Source organism: Euprymna scolopes, chromosome 28 (assembly GCF_053919585.1).
Source record: "Euprymna scolopes isolate OS-2025 chromosome 28, ASM5391958v1, whole genome shotgun sequence".
NCBI classification, from domain to species: Eukaryota; Metazoa; Mollusca; class Cephalopoda; order Sepiida; family Sepiolidae; genus Euprymna; species Euprymna scolopes.
The window spans coordinates 83,518,816-83,536,241 of record NC_136509.1 but is presented as its reverse complement, the minus strand read 5'-3'; the positions used below and the strand labels follow the sequence as shown (position 1 = coordinate 83,536,241).

At 39.6% G+C, this 17,426-nt stretch overlaps 47 non-coding genes across 47 annotated transcripts; all 47 read left to right on the top strand.

Annotated features, from left to right (window-relative positions):
• The first annotated feature begins 94 nt into the window (after positions 1–94).
• Positions 95–166, top strand: Trnae-cuc (transfer RNA glutamic acid (anticodon CUC)). The gene has a single exon. It is a non-coding gene; the product is annotated as a tRNA-Glu (tRNA).
• Positions 167–358: 192 nt separating this feature from the next.
• On the top strand, positions 359–430 carry Trnae-cuc (transfer RNA glutamic acid (anticodon CUC)). Its single transcript has one exon. It is a non-coding gene; the product is annotated as a tRNA-Glu (tRNA).
• A 192-nt stretch (positions 431–622) lies between these two features.
• Trnae-cuc (transfer RNA glutamic acid (anticodon CUC)) lies at positions 623–694 on the top strand. The gene has a single exon. It is a non-coding gene; the product is annotated as a tRNA-Glu (tRNA).
• Positions 695–886: 192 nt separating this feature from the next.
• On the top strand, positions 887–958 carry Trnae-cuc (transfer RNA glutamic acid (anticodon CUC)). Its single transcript has one exon. It is a non-coding gene; the product is annotated as a tRNA-Glu (tRNA).
• Positions 959–1,944: 986 nt separating this feature from the next.
• Trnae-cuc (transfer RNA glutamic acid (anticodon CUC)) lies at positions 1,945–2,016 on the top strand. The gene has a single exon. It is a non-coding gene; the product is annotated as a tRNA-Glu (tRNA).
• A 456-nt stretch (positions 2,017–2,472) lies between these two features.
• Trnae-cuc (transfer RNA glutamic acid (anticodon CUC)) lies at positions 2,473–2,544 on the top strand. Its single transcript has one exon. It is a non-coding gene; the product is annotated as a tRNA-Glu (tRNA).
• Positions 2,545–2,736: 192 nt separating this feature from the next.
• Positions 2,737–2,808, top strand: Trnae-cuc (transfer RNA glutamic acid (anticodon CUC)). The gene has a single exon. It is a non-coding gene; the product is annotated as a tRNA-Glu (tRNA).
• A 455-nt stretch (positions 2,809–3,263) lies between these two features.
• Positions 3,264–3,335, top strand: Trnae-cuc (transfer RNA glutamic acid (anticodon CUC)). Its single transcript has one exon. It is a non-coding gene; the product is annotated as a tRNA-Glu (tRNA).
• Positions 3,336–3,527: 192 nt separating this feature from the next.
• On the top strand, positions 3,528–3,599 carry Trnae-cuc (transfer RNA glutamic acid (anticodon CUC)). The gene has a single exon. It is a non-coding gene; the product is annotated as a tRNA-Glu (tRNA).
• A 192-nt stretch (positions 3,600–3,791) lies between these two features.
• Positions 3,792–3,863, top strand: Trnae-cuc (transfer RNA glutamic acid (anticodon CUC)). The gene has a single exon. It is a non-coding gene; the product is annotated as a tRNA-Glu (tRNA).
• Positions 3,864–4,055: 192 nt separating this feature from the next.
• On the top strand, positions 4,056–4,126 carry Trnae-cuc (transfer RNA glutamic acid (anticodon CUC)). Its single transcript has one exon. It is a non-coding gene; the product is annotated as a tRNA-Glu (tRNA).
• A 192-nt stretch (positions 4,127–4,318) lies between these two features.
• Positions 4,319–4,389, top strand: Trnae-cuc (transfer RNA glutamic acid (anticodon CUC)). The gene has a single exon. It is a non-coding gene; the product is annotated as a tRNA-Glu (tRNA).
• A 192-nt stretch (positions 4,390–4,581) lies between these two features.
• On the top strand, positions 4,582–4,653 carry Trnae-cuc (transfer RNA glutamic acid (anticodon CUC)). Its single transcript has one exon. It is a non-coding gene; the product is annotated as a tRNA-Glu (tRNA).
• Positions 4,654–4,845: 192 nt separating this feature from the next.
• Trnae-cuc (transfer RNA glutamic acid (anticodon CUC)) lies at positions 4,846–4,917 on the top strand. The gene has a single exon. It is a non-coding gene; the product is annotated as a tRNA-Glu (tRNA).
• Positions 4,918–5,109: 192 nt separating this feature from the next.
• On the top strand, positions 5,110–5,181 carry Trnae-cuc (transfer RNA glutamic acid (anticodon CUC)). The gene has a single exon. It is a non-coding gene; the product is annotated as a tRNA-Glu (tRNA).
• Positions 5,182–5,373: 192 nt separating this feature from the next.
• Trnae-cuc (transfer RNA glutamic acid (anticodon CUC)) lies at positions 5,374–5,445 on the top strand. The gene has a single exon. It is a non-coding gene; the product is annotated as a tRNA-Glu (tRNA).
• A 192-nt stretch (positions 5,446–5,637) lies between these two features.
• Positions 5,638–5,709, top strand: Trnae-cuc (transfer RNA glutamic acid (anticodon CUC)). The gene has a single exon. It is a non-coding gene; the product is annotated as a tRNA-Glu (tRNA).
• A 192-nt stretch (positions 5,710–5,901) lies between these two features.
• Trnae-cuc (transfer RNA glutamic acid (anticodon CUC)) lies at positions 5,902–5,973 on the top strand. The gene has a single exon. It is a non-coding gene; the product is annotated as a tRNA-Glu (tRNA).
• A 986-nt stretch (positions 5,974–6,959) lies between these two features.
• Trnae-cuc (transfer RNA glutamic acid (anticodon CUC)) lies at positions 6,960–7,031 on the top strand. Its single transcript has one exon. It is a non-coding gene; the product is annotated as a tRNA-Glu (tRNA).
• A 192-nt stretch (positions 7,032–7,223) lies between these two features.
• Trnae-cuc (transfer RNA glutamic acid (anticodon CUC)) lies at positions 7,224–7,295 on the top strand. The gene has a single exon. It is a non-coding gene; the product is annotated as a tRNA-Glu (tRNA).
• A 192-nt stretch (positions 7,296–7,487) lies between these two features.
• On the top strand, positions 7,488–7,559 carry Trnae-cuc (transfer RNA glutamic acid (anticodon CUC)). Its single transcript has one exon. It is a non-coding gene; the product is annotated as a tRNA-Glu (tRNA).
• Positions 7,560–7,751: 192 nt separating this feature from the next.
• Positions 7,752–7,823, top strand: Trnae-cuc (transfer RNA glutamic acid (anticodon CUC)). Its single transcript has one exon. It is a non-coding gene; the product is annotated as a tRNA-Glu (tRNA).
• Positions 7,824–8,015: 192 nt separating this feature from the next.
• Positions 8,016–8,087, top strand: Trnae-cuc (transfer RNA glutamic acid (anticodon CUC)). Its single transcript has one exon. It is a non-coding gene; the product is annotated as a tRNA-Glu (tRNA).
• Positions 8,088–8,279: 192 nt separating this feature from the next.
• On the top strand, positions 8,280–8,351 carry Trnae-cuc (transfer RNA glutamic acid (anticodon CUC)). The gene has a single exon. It is a non-coding gene; the product is annotated as a tRNA-Glu (tRNA).
• A 992-nt stretch (positions 8,352–9,343) lies between these two features.
• Positions 9,344–9,415, top strand: Trnae-cuc (transfer RNA glutamic acid (anticodon CUC)). The gene has a single exon. It is a non-coding gene; the product is annotated as a tRNA-Glu (tRNA).
• Positions 9,416–9,607: 192 nt separating this feature from the next.
• Trnae-cuc (transfer RNA glutamic acid (anticodon CUC)) lies at positions 9,608–9,679 on the top strand. Its single transcript has one exon. It is a non-coding gene; the product is annotated as a tRNA-Glu (tRNA).
• A 1,901-nt stretch (positions 9,680–11,580) lies between these two features.
• Positions 11,581–11,649, top strand: Trnae-cuc (transfer RNA glutamic acid (anticodon CUC)). Its single transcript has one exon. It is a non-coding gene; the product is annotated as a tRNA-Glu (tRNA).
• A 192-nt stretch (positions 11,650–11,841) lies between these two features.
• Positions 11,842–11,913, top strand: Trnae-cuc (transfer RNA glutamic acid (anticodon CUC)). The gene has a single exon. It is a non-coding gene; the product is annotated as a tRNA-Glu (tRNA).
• Positions 11,914–12,105: 192 nt separating this feature from the next.
• Trnae-cuc (transfer RNA glutamic acid (anticodon CUC)) lies at positions 12,106–12,177 on the top strand. The gene has a single exon. It is a non-coding gene; the product is annotated as a tRNA-Glu (tRNA).
• A 192-nt stretch (positions 12,178–12,369) lies between these two features.
• Trnae-cuc (transfer RNA glutamic acid (anticodon CUC)) lies at positions 12,370–12,441 on the top strand. The gene has a single exon. It is a non-coding gene; the product is annotated as a tRNA-Glu (tRNA).
• A 192-nt stretch (positions 12,442–12,633) lies between these two features.
• On the top strand, positions 12,634–12,705 carry Trnae-cuc (transfer RNA glutamic acid (anticodon CUC)). The gene has a single exon. It is a non-coding gene; the product is annotated as a tRNA-Glu (tRNA).
• Positions 12,706–12,897: 192 nt separating this feature from the next.
• Trnae-cuc (transfer RNA glutamic acid (anticodon CUC)) lies at positions 12,898–12,969 on the top strand. The gene has a single exon. It is a non-coding gene; the product is annotated as a tRNA-Glu (tRNA).
• A 192-nt stretch (positions 12,970–13,161) lies between these two features.
• Positions 13,162–13,232, top strand: Trnae-cuc (transfer RNA glutamic acid (anticodon CUC)). Its single transcript has one exon. It is a non-coding gene; the product is annotated as a tRNA-Glu (tRNA).
• Positions 13,233–13,424: 192 nt separating this feature from the next.
• Positions 13,425–13,496, top strand: Trnae-cuc (transfer RNA glutamic acid (anticodon CUC)). The gene has a single exon. It is a non-coding gene; the product is annotated as a tRNA-Glu (tRNA).
• Positions 13,497–13,688: 192 nt separating this feature from the next.
• Trnad-auc (transfer RNA aspartic acid (anticodon AUC)) lies at positions 13,689–13,760 on the top strand. The gene has a single exon. It is a non-coding gene; the product is annotated as a tRNA-Asp (tRNA).
• A 192-nt stretch (positions 13,761–13,952) lies between these two features.
• On the top strand, positions 13,953–14,023 carry Trnae-cuc (transfer RNA glutamic acid (anticodon CUC)). Its single transcript has one exon. It is a non-coding gene; the product is annotated as a tRNA-Glu (tRNA).
• Positions 14,024–14,215: 192 nt separating this feature from the next.
• Positions 14,216–14,287, top strand: Trnae-cuc (transfer RNA glutamic acid (anticodon CUC)). The gene has a single exon. It is a non-coding gene; the product is annotated as a tRNA-Glu (tRNA).
• Positions 14,288–14,742: 455 nt separating this feature from the next.
• Trnae-cuc (transfer RNA glutamic acid (anticodon CUC)) lies at positions 14,743–14,813 on the top strand. The gene has a single exon. It is a non-coding gene; the product is annotated as a tRNA-Glu (tRNA).
• A 192-nt stretch (positions 14,814–15,005) lies between these two features.
• On the top strand, positions 15,006–15,076 carry Trnae-cuc (transfer RNA glutamic acid (anticodon CUC)). The gene has a single exon. It is a non-coding gene; the product is annotated as a tRNA-Glu (tRNA).
• A 192-nt stretch (positions 15,077–15,268) lies between these two features.
• Trnae-cuc (transfer RNA glutamic acid (anticodon CUC)) lies at positions 15,269–15,340 on the top strand. Its single transcript has one exon. It is a non-coding gene; the product is annotated as a tRNA-Glu (tRNA).
• Positions 15,341–15,532: 192 nt separating this feature from the next.
• On the top strand, positions 15,533–15,603 carry Trnae-cuc (transfer RNA glutamic acid (anticodon CUC)). The gene has a single exon. It is a non-coding gene; the product is annotated as a tRNA-Glu (tRNA).
• Positions 15,604–15,795: 192 nt separating this feature from the next.
• On the top strand, positions 15,796–15,867 carry Trnae-cuc (transfer RNA glutamic acid (anticodon CUC)). Its single transcript has one exon. It is a non-coding gene; the product is annotated as a tRNA-Glu (tRNA).
• A 192-nt stretch (positions 15,868–16,059) lies between these two features.
• Trnak-cuu (transfer RNA lysine (anticodon CUU)) lies at positions 16,060–16,131 on the top strand. Its single transcript has one exon. It is a non-coding gene; the product is annotated as a tRNA-Lys (tRNA).
• A 192-nt stretch (positions 16,132–16,323) lies between these two features.
• On the top strand, positions 16,324–16,395 carry Trnae-cuc (transfer RNA glutamic acid (anticodon CUC)). Its single transcript has one exon. It is a non-coding gene; the product is annotated as a tRNA-Glu (tRNA).
• A 192-nt stretch (positions 16,396–16,587) lies between these two features.
• Trnae-cuc (transfer RNA glutamic acid (anticodon CUC)) lies at positions 16,588–16,658 on the top strand. Its single transcript has one exon. It is a non-coding gene; the product is annotated as a tRNA-Glu (tRNA).
• Positions 16,659–16,850: 192 nt separating this feature from the next.
• Trnae-cuc (transfer RNA glutamic acid (anticodon CUC)) lies at positions 16,851–16,922 on the top strand. Its single transcript has one exon. It is a non-coding gene; the product is annotated as a tRNA-Glu (tRNA).
• Positions 16,923–17,114: 192 nt separating this feature from the next.
• Trnae-cuc (transfer RNA glutamic acid (anticodon CUC)) lies at positions 17,115–17,186 on the top strand. Its single transcript has one exon. It is a non-coding gene; the product is annotated as a tRNA-Glu (tRNA).
• Positions 17,187–17,426: the final 240 nt, after the last annotated feature.

Below are 17,426 nucleotides of genomic sequence, written 5' to 3'. Positions count from 1 at the left end.
TGATAATTAACTGGGAAAAGCAAACATTCTTATGAAGTGATGCTCATGCATTATTAAGTACAGAAGATGTCCGTTCGATCGGAAGCCAACATTCTCCCATATGGTCTAGTGGTTAGGATTCCTGGCTCTCACCCAGGCGGCCCGGGTTCGATTCCCGGTGTGGGAATGTCATGTATTTTATTTGTATTATCGGAATTACAATGTTTTATATATTTCTCTCATTTGCAGGGCATTGTCCTGAACGTCTCTGTGGCTTCCATATGCTGATAATCAACTGGGAAAAGCAAACATTCTTATGAAGTTATGCTCATGCATTATTAAGTAAAGAAGATATCCGTTCGATCGGAAGCCAACATTCTCCCATATGGTCTAGTGGTTAGGATTCCTGGCTCTCACCCAGGCGGCCCGGGTTCGATTCCCGGTGTGGGAATGTCATGTATTTTATTTGTATTATCGGAATTACAATGTTTTATATATTTCTCTCATTTGCAGGGCATTGTCCTGAACTTTTCTGTTGCTTCCATATGCTGATAATTAACTGGGAAAAACAAACATTCTTATGAAGTGATGCTAATGCATTATAAAGTAAAGAAGATGTCCGTTCGATCGGAAGCCAACATTCTCCCATATGGTCTAGTGGTTAGGATTCCTGGCTCTCACCCAGGCGGCCCGGGTTCGATTCCCGGTGTGGGAATGTCATGTATTTTATTTGTATTATCGGAATTACAATGTTTTATATATTTCTCTCATTTGCAGGGCATTGTCCTGAACTTTTCTGTGGCTTCCATATGCTGATAATTAACTGGGAAAAACAAACATTCTTATGAAGTGATGCTCATGCATTATTAAGTAAAGAAGATGTCCGTTCGATCGGAAGCCAACATTCTCCAATATGGTCTAGTGGTTAGGATTCCTGGCTCTCACCCAGGCGGCCCGGGTTCGATTCCCGGTGTGGGAATGTCATGTATATTATTTGTATTATCGGAATTACAATCTATATACCTATAATTCCGTATTCCTTTGGTGTGTAGTGATATTCATATTAAAAACCCTATTTTTCTATTTATTTAAAAAGAAAATACAATTTTCTTATATATGAGTTATCGAATTGCATTCATTAGCAAAAGATCTAACTAATTTGCATATTCTTTTAGACATTCATTTTTAATTAATTCCCTATTAGTTTTTTCAGTTTTCTTCTAGGGTGATCACCTTTAGTTAACTATTACGGGTAATTATATTCATGCAGATATTCTACATGATTTATACTTGCGAAATATTTGCGTAAAAAGCTTAAAATGAACACAAAATCGTTTCCATATATATTTATGTATACGTATATATTTTTGTTTCATCTATCTGTCTATCTATCTATATATCTATAAAAGTGAACGTGTCTGTCTGTCTGTCTGTCTGTCTGTGTACATTTCCCTACGCAATAACTCTGTCAATTTTTAGTCTATAGACTCGAAATTTAAAATACCGGGTACTGAGATTTGGGAAAATCGATGTGACGGGTGTCAGCCAGAAATTTGGCTGTTAAGGGGTCAAATTTCAACGATTTGACCTTTAAGAACTCTACAAAACTCCTCCGACAATTTTGGGTCTAGACACTTGAAATTTTAGATATAGGTTCCTTGAACCTGGATCTAATTTAATAAAGTGATTTGAGCCCGAAACTAAAAATTTTAAGGGGTCATAATAGGGGTCACATTAAAAAAAATTTACTCTTTTTTTTTTGCTCAGCATACACATCCAAACACCCGGGCAACGCCGGGGTGAAATGCTAGTGTTTTATATATTTCTCTCATTTGCAGGGCATTGTCCTGAACTTTTCTGTGGCTTCCATATGCTGATAATTAACTGGGAAAAACAAACATTCTTATGAAGTGATGCTCATGCATTATTAAGTAAAGATGTCCGTTCGATCGGAAGCCAACATTCTCCCATATGGTCTAGTGGTTAGGATGCCTGGCTCTCACCCAGGCGGCCCGGGTTCGATTCCCGGTGTGGGAATGTCATGTATTTTATTTGTATTATCGGAATTACAATGTTTCATATATTTCTCTCATTTGCAGGGTATTGTCCTGAACTTTTCTGTGGCTTCCATATGCTGATAATTAACTGGGAACTGCAAACATTCTTATGAAGTGATGCTCATGCATTATTAAGTAAAGAAGATGTCCGTTCGATCGGAAGCCAACCTTCTCCCATATGGTCTAGTGGTTAGGATTCCTGGCTCTCACCAAGGCGGCCCTGGTTCGATTCCCGGTGGTGGAATGTCATGCATTTTATTTGTATTATCGGAATTACAATGTTTTATATATTTCTCTCATTTGCAGGGTATTGTCCTGAACTTTTCTGTGGCTTCCATATGCTGATAATTAACTGGGAAAAGCAAACATTCTTATGAAGTGATGCTCATGCATTATTAAGTAAAGAAGATGTCCGTTCGATGGGAAGCCAACATTCTCCCATATGGTCTAGTGGTTAGGATTCATGGCTCTCACCCAGGCGGCCCGGGTTCGATTCCCGGTGTGGGAATGTCATGTATTTTATTTGTATTATCGGAATTACAATGTTTCATATATTTTTCTCATTTGCAGGGTATTGTCCTGAACTTTTCTGTGGCTTCCATATGCTGATAATTAACTGGGAAAAACAAACATTCTTATGAAGTGATGCTCATGCATTATTAAGTAAAGAAGATGTCCGTTCGATCGGAAGTCAACATTCTCCCATATGGTCTAGTGGTTAGGATTCCTGGCTCTCACCCAGGCGGCCCGGGTTCGATTCCCGGTGTGGGAATGTCATGTATTTTATTTGTATTATCGGAATTACAATGTTTCATATATTTCTCTCATTTGCAGGGTATTGTCCTGAACTTTTCTGTGGCTTCCATATGCTGATAATTAACTGGGAAAAACAAACATTCTTATGAAGTGATGCTCATGCATTATTAAGTAAAGAAGATGTCCGTTCGATCGGAAGCCAACATTCTCCAATATGGTCTAGGTGTTAGGATTCCTGGCTCTCACCCAGCGGCCCGGGTTCGATTCCCGGTGTGGGAATGTCATGTATTTTATTTGTATTATCGGAATTACAATGTTTTATATATTTCTCTCATTTGCAGGGCATTGTCCTGAACATTTCTGTGGCTTCCATATGCTGATAATTAACTGGGAAAAGCAAACATTCTTATGAAGTGATGCTCATGCATTATTAAGTAAAGAAGATCTCCGTTCGATCGGAAGCCAACATTCTCCCATATGGTCTAGTGGTTAGGATTCCTGGCTCTCACCCAGGCGGCCCGGGTTCGATTCCCGGTGTGGGAATGTCATGTATTTTATTTGTATTATCGGAATTACAATGTCTTATATATTTGTCTCATTTGCAGGGCATTGTCCTGAACTTTTCTGTGGCTTCCATATGCTGATAATTAACTGGGAAAAGCAAACATTCTTATGAAGTGATGCTCATGCATTATTAAGTAAAGAAGATGTCCGTTCGATCGGAAGCCAACATTCTCCCATATGGTCTAGTGGTTAGGATTCCTGGCTCTCACCCAGGCGGCCCGGGTTCGATTCCCGGTGTGGGAATGTCATGTATTTTATTTGTATTATCCGAATTACAATGTTTTATATATTTCTCTCATTTGCAGGGCATTGTCCTGAACATTTCTGTGGCTTCCATATGCTGATAATTAACTGGGAAAAGCAAACATTCTTATGAAGTGATGCTCATGCATTATTAAGTAAAGAAGATGTCCGTTCGATCGGAAGCCAACATTCTCCCATATGGTCTAGTGGTTAGGATTCCTGGCTCTCACCCAGGCGGCCCGGGTTCGATTCCCGGTGTGGGAATGTCATGTATTTTATTTGTATTATCGGAATTACAATGTTTTATATATTTCTCTCATTTGCACGGCATTGTCCTGAACTTTTCTGTGGCTTCCATATGCTGATAATTAACTGGGAAAAGCAAACATTCTTATGAAGTGATGCTCATGCATTATTAAGTAAAAAAGATGTCCGTTCGATCGGAAGCCAACATTCTCCCATATGGTCTAGTGGTTAGGATTCCTGGCTCTCACCCAGCGGCCCGGGTTCGATTCCCGGTGTGGGAATGTCATGTATTTTATCTGTATTATCGGAATTACAATGTTTTATATATTTCTCTCATTTGCAGGGCATTGTCCTGAACTTTTCTGTGGCTTCCATATGCTGATAATTAACTGGGAAAAACAAACATTCTTATGAAGTGATGCTCATGCATTATTAAGTAAAGAAGATGTCCGTTCGATCGGAAGCCAACATTCTCCCATATGGTCTAGTGGTTAGGATTCCTGGCTCTCACCCAGCGGCCCGGGTTCGATTCCCTGTGTGGGAATGTCATGTATTTTATTTGTATTATCGGAATTACAATGTTTTATATATTTCTCTCATTTGCAGGGCATTGTCCTTAACTTTTCTGTGGCTTCCATTTTCTGATAATTAACTGGGAAAAGCAAACATTCTTATGAAGTGATGCTCATGCATTATTAAGTAAAGAAGATGTCCGTTCGATCGGAAGCCAACATTCTCCCATATGGTCTTGTGGTTATGATTCCTGGCTCTCACCCAGGCGGACCGGGTTCGATTCCCGGTGTGGGAATGTCATGTATTTTATTTGTATTATCGGAATTACAATGTTTTATATATTTCTCTCCTTTGCAGGGCATTGTCCTGAACTTTTCTGTGGCTTCCATTTGCTGATAATAAACTGGGAAAAGCAAACATTCTTTTGAAGTGATGCTCATGCATTATTAAGTAAAGAAGATGTCCGTTCGATCGGAAGCCAACATTCTCCCATATGGTCTAGTGGTTAGGATTCCTGGCTCTCACCCAGGCGGCCCGGGTTCGATTCCCGGTGTGGGAATGTCATGTATTTTATTTGTATTATCGGAATTACAATGTTTTATATATTTCTCGCATTTGCAGGGCATTGTCCTGAACTTTTCTGTGGCTTCCATATGCTGATAATTAACTGGGAAAAGCAAACATTCTTATGAAGTGATGCTTATGCATTATTAAGTACAGAAGATGTCCGTTCGATCGGAAGCCAACATTCTCCCATATGGTCTAGTGGTTAGGATTCCTGGCTCTCACCCAGGCGGCCCGGGTTCGATTCCCGGTGTGGGAATGTCATGTATTTTATTTGTATTATCGGAATTACAATGTTTTATATATTTCTCTCATTTGCAGGGCATTGTCCTGAACGTCTCTGTGGCTTCCATATGCTGATAATCAACTGGGAAAAGCAAACATTCTTATGAAGTGAAGCTCATGCATTATTAAGTAAAGAAGATATCCGTTCGATCGGAAGCCAACATTCTCCCATATGGTCTAGTGGTTAGGATTCCTGGCTCTCACCCAGGCGGCCCGGGTTCGATTCCCGGTGTGGGAATGTCATGTATTTTATTTGTATTATCGGAATTACAATGTTTTATATATTTCTCTCATTTGCAGGGCATTGTCCTGAACTTTTCTGTTGCTTCCATATGCTGATAATTAACTGGGAAAAACAAACATTCTTATGAAGTGATGCTAATGCATTATAAAGTAAAGAAGATGTCCGTTCGATCGGAAGCCAACATTCTCCCATATGGTCTAGTGGTTAGGATTCCTGGCTCTCACCCAGGAGGCCCGGGTTCGATTCCCGGTGTGGGAATGTCATGTATTTTATTTGTATTATCGGAATTACAATGTTTTATATATTTCTCTCATTTGCACGGCATTGTCCTGAACTTTTCTGTGGCTTCCATATGCTGATAATTAACTGGGAAAAACAAACATTCTTATGAAGTGATGCTCATGCATTATTAAGTAAAGAAGATGTCCGTTCGATCGGAAGCCAACATTCTCCAATATGGTCTAGTGGTTAGGATTCCTGGCTCTCACCCAGGCGGCCCGGGTTCGATTCCCGGTGTGGGAATGTCATGTATATTATTTGTATTATCGGAATTACAATCTATATACCTATAATTCCGTATTCCTTTGGTGTGTAGTGATATTCATATTAAAAACCCTATTTTTCTATTTATTTAAAAAGAAAATACAATTTTCTTATATATGAGTTATCGAATTGCATTCATTAGCAAAAGATCTAACTAATTTGCATATTCTTTTAGACATTCATTTTTAATTAATTCCCTATTAGTTTTTTCAGTTTTCTTCTAGGGTGATCACCTTTAGTTAACTATTACGGGTAATTATATTCATGCAGATATTCTACATGATTTATACTTGCGAAATATTTGCGTAAAAAGCTTAAAATGAACACAAAATCGTTTCCATATATATTTATGTATACGTATATATTTTTGTTTCATCTATCTGTCTATCTATCTATATATCTATAAAAGTGAACGTGTCTGTCTGTCTGTCTGTCTGTCTGTGTACATTTCCCTACGCAATAACTCTGTCAATTTTTAGTCTATAGACTCGAAATTTAAAATACCGGGTACTGAGATTTGGGAAAATCGATGTGACGGGTGTCAGCCAGAAATTTGGCTGTTAAGGGGTCAAATTTCAACGATTTGACCTTTAAGAACTCTACAAAACTCCTCCGACAATTTTGGGTCTAGACACTTGAAATTTTAGATATAGGTTCCTTGAACCTGGATCTAATTTAATAAAGTGATTTGAGCCCGAAACTATAAATTTTAAGGGGTCATAATAGGGGTCACATTAAAAAAAATTTACTCTTTTTTTTTTGCTCAGCATACACATCCAAACACCCGGGCAACGCCGGGGTGAAATGCTAGTGTTTTATATATTTCTCTCATTTGCAGGGCATTGTCCTGAACTTTTCTGTGGCTTCCATATGCTGATAATTAACTGGGAAAAACAAACATTCTTATGAAGTGATGCTCATGCATTATTAAGTAAAGATGTCCGTTCGATCGGAAGCCAACATTCTCCCATATGGTCTAGTGGTTAGGATTCCTGGCTCTCACCCAGGCGGCCCGGGTTCGATTCCCGGTGTGGGAATGTCATGTATTTTATTTGTATTATCGGAATTGCAATGTTTTATATATTTCTCTCATTTGCAGGGCATTATCCTGAACTTTTCTGTGGCTTCCATATGCTGATAATTAACTGGGAAAAGCAAACATTCTTATGAAGTGATGCTCATGCATTATTAAGTAAAGAAGATGTCCGTTCGATCGGAAGCCAACATTCTCCCATATGGTCTAGTGGTTAGGATGCCTGGCTCTCACCCAGGCGGCCCGGGTTCGATTTCCGGTGTGGGAATGTCATGTATTTTATTTGTATTATCGGAATTACAATGTTTCATATATTTCTCTCATTTGCAGGGTATTGTCCTGAACTTTTCTGTGGCTTCCATATGCTGATAATTAACTGGGAAAAACAAACATTCTTATGAAGTGATGCTCATGCATTATTAAGTAAAGAAGATGTCCGTTCGATCGGAAGCCAACATTCTCCAATATGGTCTAGTGGTTAGGATTCCTAGCTCTCACCCAGGCGGCCCGGGTTCGATTCCCGGTGTGGGAATGTCATGTATTTTATTTGTATTATCGGAATTACAATGTTTTATATATTTCTCTCATTTGCAGGGCATTGTCCTGAACTTTTCTGTGGCTTCCATATGCTGATAATTAACTGGGAAAAGCAAACATTCTTATGAAGTGATGCTCATGCATTATTAAGTAAAGAAGATGTCCGTTCGATCGGAAGCCAACATTCTCCCATATGGTCTAGTGGTTAGGATTCCTGGCTCTCACCCAGGCAGCCCGGGTTCGATTCCCGGTGTGGGAATGTCATGTATTTTATTTGTATTATCGGAATTACAATGTTTTATATATTTCTCTCATTTGCAGGGCATTGTCCTGAACTTTTCTGTGGCTTCCATATGCTGATAATTAACTGGGAAAAACAAACATTCTTATGAAGTGATGCTAATGCATTATTAAGTAAAGAAGATGTCCGTTCGATCGGAGGCCAAAATTCTCCCATATTGTCTAGTGGTTAGGATTCCTGGATCTCACCCAGGCGGCCCGGGTTCGATTCCCGGTGTGGGAATGTCATGTATTTTATTTGTATTATCGGAATTACAATGTTTCATATATTTCTCTCATTTGCAGGGCATTGTCCTGAACTTTTCTGTGGCTTCCATATGCTGATAATTAACTGGGAAAAACAAACATTCTTATGAAGTGATGCTCATGCATTATTAAGTAAAGAAGATGTCCGTTCGATCGGAAGCCAACATTCTCCAATATGGTCTAGTGGTTAGGATTCCTGGCTCTCACCCAGGCGGCCCGGGTTCGATTCCCGGTGTGGGAATGTCATGTATATTATTTGTATTATCGGAATTACAATCTATATACCTATAATTCCGTATTCCTTTGGTGTGTAGTGATATTCATATTAAAAACCCTATTTTTCTATTTATTTAAAAAGAAAATACAATTTTCTTATATATGAGTTATCGAATTGCATTCATTAGCAAAAGATCTAACTAATTTGCATATTCTTTTAGACATTCATTTTTAATTAATTCCCTATTAGTTTTTTCAGTTTTCTTCTAGGGTGATCACCTTTAGTTAACTATTACGGGTAATTATATTCATGCAGATATTCTACATGATTTATACTTGCGAAATATTTGCGTAAAAAGCTTAAAATGAACACAAAATCGTTTCCATATATATTTATGTATACGTATATATTTTTGTTTCATCTATCTGTCTATCTATCTATATATCTATAAAAGTGAACGTGTCTGTCTGTCTGTCTGTCTGTGTACATTTCCCTACGCAATAACTCTGTCAATTTTTAGTCTATAGACTCGAAATTTGAAATACCGGGTACTGAGATTTGGGAAAATCGATGTGACGGGTGTCAGCCAGAAATTTGGCTGTTAAGGGGTCAAATTTCAACGATTTGACCTTTAAGAACCTTTAAGAACTCTACCAAACTCCTCCGACAATTTTGGGTCTAGACACTTGAAATTTTAGATATAGGTTACTTGAACCTGGATCTAATTTAATAAAGTGATTTGAGCCCGAAACTATAAATTTTAAGGGGTCATAATAGGGGTCAAATTAAAAAAAATTTACTCTTTTTTTTTTGCTCAGCATACACATCCAAACACCCGGGCAACGCCGGGCTGAAATGCTAGTGTTTTATATATTTCTCTCATTTGCAGGGCATTGTCCTGAACTTTTCTGTGGCTTCCATATGCTGATAATTAACTGGGAAAAACAAACATTCTTATGAAGTGATGCTCATGCATTATTAAGTAAAGATGTCCGTTCAATCGGAAGCCAACATTCTCCCATATGGTCTAGTGGTTAGGATTCCTGGCTCTCACCCAGGCGGCCCGGGTTCGATTCCCGGTGTGGGAATGTCATGTATTTTATTTGTATTATCGGAATTGCAATGTTTTATATATTTCTCTCATTTGCAGGGCATTATCCTGAACTTTTCTGTGGCTTCCATATGCTGATAATTAACTGGGAAAAGCAAACATTCTTATGAAGTGATGCTCATGCATTATTAAGTAAAGAAGATGTCCGTTCGATCGGAAGCCAACATTCTCCCATATGGTCTAGTGGTTAGGATGCCTGGCTCTCACCCAGGCGGCCCGGGTTCGATTTCCGGTGTGGGAATGTCATGTATTTTATTTGTATTATCGGAATTACAATGTTTCATATATTTCTCTCATTTGCAGGGTATTGTCCTGAACTTTTCTGTGGCTTCCATATGCTGATATTTATTGATAACAATTTTAGCTCCCCCCGAAGTTCAAACACTCGATTCACAACATTGCCCTTGGAAAGCCAGCGCACTTTGGAGTAAAAGAGGAGAGCTTCATGCTCCGAATCCATGTCTCTACAGAGGTTCTGGAAAAGGCGAGAGTTCAGAGCTCCAGCTTTTACAAAGTTGACGCATTTGACCACTGCCTCCAGGATCTTGCAAAGTTCATCAGGGAGGGTTTTCGACGCCAGTGCAAAACGATGGATCATACAATGAACCCCCTTGGCATTCGCTTCTGGAACCCTGATTTTGATCCCAGCATCGCTGGAGCCCCGTCTGTACAGACTCCACAACAATTTTCCCATGGGATCCTGTTAGCTTTGAAGAAAGAAGATAGCTTTTCCATCACATCTTCAGCTGTTGTGGTGGTCTCAAGCTGTGTACATAACAGATATTCTTCCTTGATATCACACAAGAAAATATACCTAACAAACACGAGTAGCTGTGCACACGAACTCACATCCGTTGACTCATCCAGTTGTATTGCAAACATACCAGCTGGAGACGATTTGATCTCCTGTATCACTTTTTCCTTTATGTCATCTGACATTTCATTAATTCTCCGCTTCACTGTGTCGTTTGACAAGGAAATTTGTTGAATTTTACGTTCATTTGCATCTCCAAGAACACGCTTGACCATCTTTAAAGTACATGGCTTAATTAAGGTTTCACCAATTGTGTGGGGCTTCTTTTGCTTCGCTATTTCAAGGGCAACCTCGTATGATGCCTCAACTACACTTGAGGTCTGTTGTTGGAAAGCACCAGTTGCATCCAGTTTCTGTTTTCCGAAACTACTTTCATGGCGCCTGAAAAAATCGGGGTCTTTTTCAGCATACTGTGGATGGATGGTCTGCAAATGATGCTTCAACTTACTAGGCCTCATAGAATCGTTCCCCAAGACTTTGAAGCACAGTACACACTGAGGTTTCTCGATGCCATCAGCGAGAATTGATGTAAATCCGTAGCTAATGTACTCTTCACTGTACTTCCGCTTCTTAGTAACACTAGTAGCCATCGCAAATCTAGGGAAAATAAAGAAGACAGACCATCAGAACAAACATTAAGTGATAAGACAAAAGAATGATAATGAAGGACAGATAAATAGGACAAGTGATAAAATGACAAACACACAAATATCCACATACATAATACATCCATGGACTCACACATTAAGCACACACACAGTCATACACAAACATACACAGAGAGAGTAAAGATGATAAACATTCACACTCAACCTAGCAAGCTGAAATGTACTTTCTACAGCAAGAACACACCTCCTTTGACAAGCACTGCCCCAATTGAAATTATGAGAAGAATAGCGAGTCACATCAATATTAGCACTAAAAAAAAAAAGCAGGAATACCTGAGTAGGGAATGAGCATGAATAAAATGATACCAAAAAATAAGAAAATAATAAAGGAAGTGCACAAATATTTCACACACGAAAACAGCGACCGCATTTATAATTGTCGAACAAAATAAGTAAAACAGTATACAGTATGGTTCAGAATCAATTATACCCACATGTTTACGTGCTGATATCCAAGGCCACACTGAGATAATTCGATCACCTCTCTCCCACATACATACACACATACATACATACACACGTACACACACATTCGTAACAATATTATGTAGGTAACAAAATTTTATTGTAAACTTAATCAATTAAAAAAGAAAATTCCACCATGGCCCCCCTAAATTATTGCCATGGCCCCCTTGGGGGCCATGGCCCCCAGGTTGAGAGTCTATGGTCTAGTGGTTAGGATTCCTGGCTCTCACCCAGGCGGCCCGGGTTCGATTCCCGGTGTGGGAATGTCATGTATTTTATTTGTATTATCGGAATTACAATGTTTTATATATTTCTCTCATTTGCAGGGCATTGTCCTGAACTTTTCTGTGGCTTCCATATGCTGATAATTAACTGGGAAAAGCAAACATTCTTATGAAGTGATGCTCATGCATTATTAAGTAAAGAAGATGTCCGTTCGATCGAAAGCCAACATTCTCCCATATGGTCTAGTGGTTAGGATTCCTGGCTCTCACCTAGGCGGCCCGGGTTCGATTCCCGGTGTGGGAATGTCATGTATTTTATTTGTATTATCGGAATTACAATGTTTTATATATTTCTCTCATTTGCAGGGCATTGTCCTGAACTTTTCTGTGGCTTCCATATGCTGATAATTAACTGGGAAAAGCAAACATTCTTATGAAGTGATGCTCATGCATTATTAAGTAAAGAAGATGTCCGTTCGATCGGAAGCCAACATTCTCCCATATGGTCTAGTGGTTAGGATTCCTGGCTCTCACCCAGGCGGCCCGGGTTCGATTCCCGGTGTGGGAATGTCATGTATTTTATTTGTATTATCGGAATTACAATGTTTTATATATTTCTCTCATTTGCAGGGCATTGTCCTGAACTTTTCTGTTGCTTCCATATGCTGATAATTAACTGGGAAAAGCAAACATTCTTATGAAGTGATGCTCATGCATTATTAAGTAAAGAAGATGTCCGTTCGATCGGAAGCCAACATTCTCCCATATGGTCTAGTGGTTAGGATTCCTGGCTCTCACCCAGGCGGCCCGGGTTCGATTCCCGGTGTGGGAATGTCATGTATTTTATTTGTATTATCGGAATTACAATGTTTTATATATTTCTCTCATTTGCAGGGCATTGTCCTGAACTTTTCTGTGGCTTCCATATGCTGATAATTAACTGGGAAAAGCAAACATTCTTATGAAGTGATGCTCATGCATTATTAAGTAAAGAACTTGTCCGTTCGATCGGAAGCCAATATTCTCCCATATGGTCTAGTGGTTGGGATTCCTGGCTCTCACCCAGGCGGCCCGGGTTCGATTCCCGGTGTGGGAATGTCATGTATTTTATTTGTATTATCGGAATTACAATGTTTTATATATTTCTCTCATTTGCAGGGCATTGTCCTGAACTTTTCTGTGGCTTCCATATGCTGATAATTAACTGGGAAAAGCCAACATTCTTATGAAGTGATGCTCATGCATTATTAAGTAAAGAAGATATCCGTTCGATCGGAAGCCAACATTCTCCCATATGGTCTAGTGGTTAGGATTCCTGGCTCTCACCCAGGCGGCCCGGGTTCGATTCCCGGTGTGGGAATGTCATGTATTTTATTTGTATTATCGGAATTACAATGTTTTATATATTTCTCTCATTTGCAGGGCATTGTCCTGAACTTTTCTGTGGCTTCCATATGCTGATAATTAACTGGGAAAAGCAAACATTCTTATGAAGTGATGTTCATGCATTATTAAGTAAAGAAGATGTCCGTTCGATCGGAAGCCAACATTCTCCCATATGGTCTAGTGGTTAGGATTCCTGGCTCTCACCCAGCGGCCCGGGTTCGATTCCCGGTGTGGGAATGTCATGTATTTTATTTGTATTATCGGAATTACAATGTTTTATATATTTCTCTCATTTGCAGGGCATTATCCTGAACTTTTCTGTGGCTTCCATATGCTGATAATTAACTGGGAAAAGCAAACATTCTTATGAAGTGATGCTCATGCATTATTAAGTAAAGAAGATGTCCGTTCGATCGGGAGCCAACATTCTCCGATATGGTCTAGTGGTTAGGATTCCTGGCTCTCACCCAGGCGGCCCGGGTTCGACTCCCGGTGTGGGAATGTCATGTATTTTATTTGTATTATCGGAATTACAATGTTTTATATATTTCTCTCATTTGCAGGGCATTGTCCTGAACTTTTCTGTGGCTTCCATATGCTGATAATTAACTGGGAAAAGCAAACATTCTTATGAAGTGATGCTCATGCATTATTAAGTAAAGAAGATATCCGTTCGATCGGAAGCCAACATTCTCCCATATGGTCTAGTGGTTAGGATTCCTAGCTATCACCCAGGCGGCCCGGGTTCGATTCCCGGTGTGGGAATGTCATGTATTTTATTTGTATTATCGGAATTACAATGTTTTATATATTTCTCTCCTTTGCAGGGCATTGTCCTGAACTTTTCTGTGGCTTCCATATGCTGATAATTAACTGGGAAAAACAAACATTCTTATGAGGTGATGCTCATGCATTATTAAGTAAAGAAGATGTCCGTTCGATCGGAAGCCAACATTCTCCCATATGGTCTAGTGGTTAGGATTCCTGGCTCTCACCCAGCGGCCCGGGTTCGATTCCCGGTGTGGGAATGTCATGTATTTTATTTGTATTATCGGAATTACAATGTTTTATATATTTCTCTCATTTGCAGGGCATTATCCTGAACTTTTCTGTGGCTTCCATATGCTGATAATTAACTGGGAAAAGCAAACATTCTTATGAAGTGATGCTCATGCATTATTAAGTAAAGAAGATGTCCGTTCGATCGGAAGCCAACATTCTCCCATATGGTCTAGTGGTTAGGATTCCTGGCTCTCACCCAGGCGGCCCGGGTTCGATTCCCGGTGTGGGAATGTCATGTATTTTATTTGTATTATCGGAATTACAATGTGTCATATATTTCTCTCATTTGCAGGGCATTGTCCTGAACTTTTCTGTGGCTTCCATATGCTGATAATTAACTGGGAAAAGCAAACATTCTTATGAAGTGATGCTCATGCATTATTAAGTAAAGAAGATGTCCGTTCGATCGGAAGCCAACATTCTCCCATATGGTCTAGTGGTTAGGTTTCCTGGCTCACACCCAGCGGCCCGAGTTCGATTCCCGGTGTGGGAATGTCATGTATTTTATTTGTATTATCGGAATTACAATGTTTTATATATTTCTCTACTTTGCAGGGCATTGTCCTGAACATTTCTGTGGCTTCCATATGCTGATAATTAACTGGGAAAAGCAAACATTCTTATGAAGTGATGCTCATGCATTATTAAGTAAAGAAGATGTCTGTTCGATCGGAAGCCAACATTTTCCCATATGGTCTAGTGGTTAGGATTCCTGGCTCTCACCCAGCGGCCCGGGTTCGATTCCCGGTGTGGGAATGTCATGTATTTTATTTGTATTATCGGAATTACAATGTTTTATATATTTCTCTCATTTGCAGGGCATTATCCTGAACTTTTCTGTGGCTTCCATATGCTGATAATTAACTGGGAAAAGCAAACATTCTTATGAAGTGATGCTCATGCATTATTAAGTAAAGAAGATGTCCGTTCGATCAGAAGCCAACATTCTCCCATATGGTCTAGTGGTTAGGATCCCTGGCTCTCACCCAGCGGCCCGGGTTCGATTCCCGGTGTGGGAATGTCATGTATTTTATTTGTATTATCGGAATTACAATGTTTTATATATTTCTCTCATTTGCAGGGCATTGTCCTGAACATTTCTGTGGCTTCCATATGCTGATAATTAACAGGGAAAAACAAACATTCTTATGAAATGATGCTCATGCATTATTAAGTAAAGAAGATGTCCGTTCGATCGGAAGCCAACATTCTCCCATATGGTCTAGTGGTTAGGATTCCTGGCTCTCACCCAGGTTGCCCGGGTTCGATTCCCGGTGTGGGAATGTCACGTATTTTATTTGTATTATCGGAATTACAATGTTTTATATATTTCTCTCATTTGCAGGGCATTGTCCTGAACTTTTCCGTGGCTTCCATATGCTGATAATTAACTGGGAAAAGCAAACATTCTTATGAAGTGATGCTCATGCATTATTAAGTAAAGAAGATGTCCGTTCGATCGGAAGCCAACATTCTCCCATATGGTCTAGTGGTTAGGATTCCTGGCTCTCACCCAGCGGCCCGGGTTCGATTCCCGGTGTGGGAACGTCATGTATTTTATTTGTATTATCGGAATTACAATGTTTTATATATTTCTCTCCTTTGCAGGGCATTGTCCTGAACTTTTCTGTGGCTTCCATATGCTGATAATTAACTGGGAAAAGCAAACATTCTTATGAAGTGATGCTCATGCATTATTAAGTAAAGAAGATGTCCGTTCGATCGGAAGCCAACATGCTCCCATATGGTCTAGTGGTTAGGATTCCTGGCTCTCACCCAGGCAGCCCGGGTTCGATTCCCGGTGTGGGAATGTCATGTATTTTATTTGTATTATCGGAATTTCAATGTTTTATATATTTCTCTCATTTGCAGGGCATTGTCCTGAACTTTTCTGTGGCTTCCATATGCTGATAATTAACTGGGAAAAGCAAACATTCTTATGAAGTGATGCTCATGCATTATTAAGTAAAGAAGATATCCGTTCGATCGGAAGCCAACATTCTCCCATATGGTCTAGTGGTTAGGATTCCTGGCTCTTACCCAGGCGGCCCGGGTTCGATTCCCGGTGTGGGAATGTCATGTATTTTATTTGTATTATCGGAATTACAATGTTTTATATATTTCTCTCATTTGCAGGGCATTATCCTGAACTTTTCTGTGGCTTCCATATGCTGATAATTAACTGGGAAAAGCAAACATTCTTATGAAGTGATGCTCATGCATTATTAAGTAAAGAAGATGTCCGTTCGATTGGAAGCCAACATTCTCCCATATGGTCTAGTGGTTAGGATTCCTGGCTCTCACCCAGGCGGCCCGGGTCCGATTCCCGGTGTGGGAATGTCATGTATTTTATTTGTATTATCGGAATTACAATGTTTCATATATTTCTCTCATTTGCAGGGTATTGTCCTGAACTTTTCTGTGGCTTCCATATGCTGATAATTAACTGGGAAAAACAAACATTCTTATGAAGTGATGCTCATGCATTATTAAGTAAAGAAGATGTCCGTTCGATCGGAAGCCAACATTCTCCAATATGGTCTAGTGGTTAGGATTCCTGGCTCTCACCCAGCGGCCCGGGTTCGATTCCCGGTGTGGGAATGTCATGTATTTTATTTGTATTATCGGAATTACAATGTTTTATATATTTCTCTCATTTGCAGGGCATTATCCTGAACTTTTCTGTGGCTTCCATATGCTGATAATTAACTGGGAAAAGCAAACATTCTTATGAAGTGATGCTCATGCATTATTAAGTAAAGAAGATGTCCGTTCGATCGGAAGCCAACATTCTCCCATATGGTCTAGTGGTTAGGACTCCTGGCTCTCACCCAGGCGGCCCGGGTTCGATTCCCGGTGTGGGAATGTCATGTATTTTATTTGTATTATCAGAATTACAATGTTTTATATATTTCTCTCATTTGCAGGGCATTGTCCTGAACTTTTCTGTGGCTTCCATATGCTGATAATTAACTGGGAAAAGCAAACATTCTTATGAAGTGATGCTCATGCATTATTAAGTAAAGAAGATGTCCGTTCGATCGGAAGCCAACATTCTCCCATATGGTCTAGTGGTTAGGATTCCTGGCTCTCACCAAGGCGGCCCGGGTTCGATTCCCGGTGTGGGAATGTCATGTATTTTATTTGTATTATCGGAATTACAATGTTTTATATATTTCTCTCATTTGCAGGGCATTGTCCTGAACTTTTCTGTGGCTTCCATATGCTGATAATTAACTGGGAAAAGCAAACATTCTTATGAAGTGATGCTCATGCATTATTAAGTAAAGAAGATGTCCGTTCGATCGGAAGCCAACATTCTCCCATATGGTCTAGTGGTTAAGTTTTTTTTGGCTCTCACACAGCGGC